This window comes from Ipomoea triloba, chromosome 9, assembly GCF_003576645.1.
Source record: "Ipomoea triloba cultivar NCNSP0323 chromosome 9, ASM357664v1".
NCBI classification, from domain to species: Eukaryota; Viridiplantae; Streptophyta; class Magnoliopsida; order Solanales; family Convolvulaceae; genus Ipomoea; species Ipomoea triloba.
In genome coordinates this window covers 5486181-5491485 of record NC_044924.1, presented here as the reverse complement: position 1 = coordinate 5491485, position 5305 = coordinate 5486181, and positions in this window count along the sequence as shown.

The following is a 5305-nucleotide window of genomic DNA, read 5'->3' as shown; positions in this document are numbered from 1 at the left end:
TATATATATATATATATATATATATATATATATATATATATATATATATATATATATATATATATATTCGTGTAAATTTGTCTACAGATTCTCACGACATAGTTCTCACCTAATTCGTGTAAATTTGTCTACAGATTGTCAAAGTGGATACGGATTCTTCGTAGTTAGACGAAGAGATCGATATATTGCCCGCTCAAAATGGATAATGGGTGAATGAGAGATTGATTTTCAAAGTAGACCCATTTGAGATAGAATTTGGGTGGGGAAAAAGTTTAAGTAGCTTTTGTCCCACATTGATTGGGAAAGCAGATTTACACCACTATTTATACAAGGGTCTTTTTATGACTTACTGACTTGTATAGCATAGATATTCTCCTTTGTCTGCAAGGGTGCAAATTATTGAATCCCAAAAGGGGCTGGCCAAATTTGGCCGCGAAAGATCATATTTTAGACTACTGAAGAAGAATGTCTTGGTACACAACTACAAATGTATAATAACTTTTGAGTTTTCTTGTTGAAGAAACATAACAATGACTTTTAGTACCCCAAAAAAAAAAAATCATGACATCTTCTAGAACAAATACAAAAATAACAGAAAATTACTTCATAAATTCAAAGTTGACAATTATCGTTAAAACATGTATAACGTTGGAGATTTATATAGTAATAATTATATGTTTGAGCATTTCAAACATGTTATTAAACTTAAATAATAATTTTCGTATAAAAAAATTAAATAATATTTGGGAGTTGTGAAGTTAAATATTATTTTACGTTTCGATTATTAAGAGTGATATAATATTTGAAAAAAGAAAAAAAGAAAAAGAAATCTTGCATCTCGTGCATGAAGATTATTAACAATATTATTATATTAATAACAATATTACTATTGTAAGCAAATCTACCCGGCTAAATCTTTCCAAAACAACTTGTGCGCATGATTTGACCACTACGAGTATTTGCTCAATTTTTTTTTTTTGGTGCGCATGAGGGGCCGAAGTTCCGTGAGAGAGCTAATAGATCCTCCCGGTAGAAGTACTCGAGCTATCCCGAGCGAGGAACTCCTTAACACCATCCGGAGGGACATTCAAAATGGACGAGTATTGCTCAATACTACATCGAAAGGAATCCTAAGAATTTTATTTGTATCAATTTAATTTTATTATGGGGATAAAAATATATGAGAAGATTTGTTTTCTTTATTTTTTTATTTATAAAAAAAATACAATCACAATCTAAAAATATACATTTATGAAATCTAACTTATGATTCTAGCTGACAAAAAAGCACACGTTTACATTGATGTAAACCATCCTAAATGTTCCCTAACTGTCCCGCTCAAATTAAGAAGGTCAATAAACATAAACATATTTCACGATGAGTCAAATTATAAGCTTTAGGATTACCAAATCAACTGTTTAACCAACTTGTTTAGGATTGTTTCTTTCTTTTTTTTTCTTTTTTTTTTCTTTTTTTTTTCTCTCTCTCTCTCACTCTCTCTTTTCTTACCTACTCAATTTGAGAAATATAATGAATAAAGAGAAAAATCTCTTGAATTAACTTTACTAAATATTTTGACGAGAGAGTAGATTATAATCTCCAAGATTAACTTTATGAAAAGTTAAAATGACAAAGAAAAGAGTGGAAAGTTAAAGTACTATAGTTATAACAGTAAGTTGGAACGATCACGAAAATTTGTTCTAAAAAGTTAATCCAAGAAAGTCTATGTTTACTTCAAGAAACTATTATCTGTTTTCTGTTTTCTAATATTTTTTTCAGTTTTCATTCTCTATTGTCTATTTTCTGTTTTTTTGTTTAGAAAACTTGTTTACTTACACTCATTTTTTCAAATTTCTTTTACTAACATTATAAAATCAACACAAGTGTAATTCTCAATGATTTTAGACCTTGTATTTAAAATATTTTTTTGATACGTTTGGTATAAATAGAATAAATATAATTTTTAATTTTAAATATAATATGGAGTATATGTAATTACGATTTTTAGATTTGATATCCTAATCAAATTTAAATCTGCATATTTAGTTTAGATAATATTAATATCTTTTGAGCTAATATTTAAAATATTTTTAGATATATTCATTGAATGAAATGTATGGGTGTGTGTGCGCGTAATTTTTACTTTGAAGTGATATATATGTGAAATTTAAATATTGAATACTCATACCAAAATTGTATTACAATTTACGATATAACATAATTAAAAATAGCTTAACCAATAATAAATCTATTGAGTTCAATCAAAATCAATCTATTATATTCAAGTTTTAGTTGCGATAATGTGAATAATGTCTAACTTTAAGTATAAGCAAATAAGTCATGTTTATATAATTAAGTAAATGTGAGTAGAAAAGATAGAAGATAGTGATAAGTAAAAGAAGATAATAATAAATGTAATCATAGTAATTAATGAATAAACATGTAAGTAGATAATAGTGAGAATGTGATTGTAGTGGTATATAGTCAAATACATGATAGATGATTCTTTTTTAAATTTAGAAAACAGTTTTTAATAGTTATCCAGATTTCTAGAAAACTGGAAAATGTTTTCAGTTTTCAAAATGAAGAAATGTGGTAGTAATTCTATTCTCTAATTGTCTAATTTTCCATAAAACATGAGAAAATTTCATGTTAGTAAACAAGTAAATTAATATTTTTGTTAATTTATCAACCTTTCATAGCAATCTACTTCTAAACAACGTCTAGAATGAAGCATCATCAAAATACTTACTTTTCGGTGGTACGAAAGCTAACAACTTCTCAATAAACATCTTCAAATATTCATATATATTTTTAACATTGTACATGATGAGTGTCGTTTTCGCGGTGGATGGAAAGAGGTAGGTGCTAAAATGGGAAGAAGTTCCCTAGTATCGTTCTCAAAGGATGACAAGGAGGGAATTCAAGCGGTAAGGGAATTAAGCACAAGAGTGTTTAGTGTTTGAAAGCTAACCCAAACATAGTAAGAAAGGTGCATTAAACATAATGAAAATAAGGAACAAAACGTTGGAAACAATCAATTGGAAAGGAGGATTTGGACCTTGCAACTCATATAGGTATCCTTGATTTCCTAAGATATTAGGCTAGCAACACTTAGATTATGAAAATGAGATAAGGTCACCAACACCACCGCCACTCTCGTGGTCAATGGACTCACTCCTTAGTCCGTAATGTCATCCTTGTGATCATTAGGCTAGGAGAGGCATTTTGTCAAACACGTTATGTGCCTCTTATCTTCCACTTCTCCCTTTTCTCAAAGGTGAGAGGGAAATGTGCTAGGCTAGGCTAAGGAGTAACTCTACTCTCGTAGATGAGACTCCTTCTCCAAACACCTCTCATATAGGTTGATCACCCCTACACAAGAGTCAAAGTGGATCACCACTCACACAATCAAACTCATAATCAAAGCAATTGCAAAACCTAATTGATCAATTCAAAGCTCAAGAATATCCATACAACATTGCTCAATCCAAATCCAAAAAGATCTATCTAATCATACTTGGAATTGAAATAGCAAAATGCAAAAGTAATGACAAGAAATTAAAAGGAAGACTTAGCTAGGAATTGAACTTTGAATTTGAACTTGAACTTTAATCTTGAACTTGAATGTAGATCACAATCTTGCACCAATGGAATTCTTCTCTAATTCTAATCTAAACCTAAGAATTGCAATGTGGAGTGAATTGGGAGAGATCTCTCTAGGCTAATCCTAGAGAGAGAAATATTTTAAAGTGGTCTAAAACTGAAGTGTGATCGATCCCCTGCAAAATGGCTCAATTCCCCTTTTAAATCTCGCCCAACAACTTAAATTTCCGCGATGGACGCACGCTGGACGCGCGTCCACTGCGCGTCCACGGCGTTTCTGCTGCACAGACTTCAACTTCAGAGAACTGTTTGGTGGACGCGTGCTGGACGTGCGCGTCCACTGCGCGTCCATAGCAGACTTTCGCTCTGATTTCCAAACTTCTGCGGGCATAAAATTGGACGCCACCTTGGACGCGCGTCCAGAGCGCGTCCAAGGCCTATTTTGCCTTCCAACTTCAGTTTGTGAATTCTTCTCCGAAACATCGCCATTTCCTGTCTTTAAACACTTCTTTTTACCTACAAAACAATCGGTAAAGTGTGGAACGGGTACTAAGACAATATAAAGCATTTCAAGGTATTTTAAGACTAAACCATTCATAAAAGCCTTAATTTGTATACTAAACGATCCACAAACAACCTTATAAAAGTGGTATCTTTTGCACTTATCAGTACACATTTGAAAAATAATTGTCAACTTTGAATTTATGAAGTAACTTTAATTTATATAATTTCAGTACCTACACGTTCTAGAAGAGATCAGTTTTTTTTTTTTTTTTGGGGGGGGGGGGGGGGGGGGGGTGGATTACTAAACGTCATTGTTATGTTTCTTCAGCAAGAAAACTAGTTATTCTACATTTCTACCAAGACATTCTTCTTCACTATTCAGAGAATCGTGATTATATTCAAAGTCGCCTCCAAATTCGTGGACGAAGTCACGTAACAAAAAAAAAAAAAAACAAAGTCATATGTTCAAATGTTAGAATACAGAATTTTTACATTGCATGCTAACTATTACACACTCGTAAAAATTAAAATATGACAATAATATATAGGTTCAAGTTTCACTGCGAGTCTGCCACCATATCTTAACGTGTGGTCGATGCGATCACACTATTAATTATGTAAGAAAGTACCAATAGTACCTGTTAGAAACGCGAAAAAAAAAAAAAAAAAAAAAAAAAAAAAAAAGAAATGTACCAATTCTCAGCCCTTATTTCGTGTAATTATTAGTTTAATTGTCTATAATTATTATGGTAATTAAAGAATTTTTTTTTGAAAAGGTGGTAATTAAAGAATTAATTGTTATAATTGTCTAATACTCCGTAATTTTTATGAAAAATATTCCGCCAATTCTCATACATTCTTTCGTGTAATTATTAGCTTAATTGATTAATAATTATTATGGTAATTAAAGAATTAATAACAAAAATATTAGTTTAATTGCCTAATAATTATTATGGTAATTATTTTGCCAATTCTCATCCCTTCTTTCGTGTAATTATTAGTTTAATTGTATGGTAATCTCTATATATATTTTTAAACTTAAAGTATAATATAATTGCATATATATAAGTATAATTACTATATAAATGTTATTTCGCACAACCGCACGGGAACCCTTCCTTACATATATATATATATATATATATATATATATATATATATATATATATATATATATATATATATATATATATAT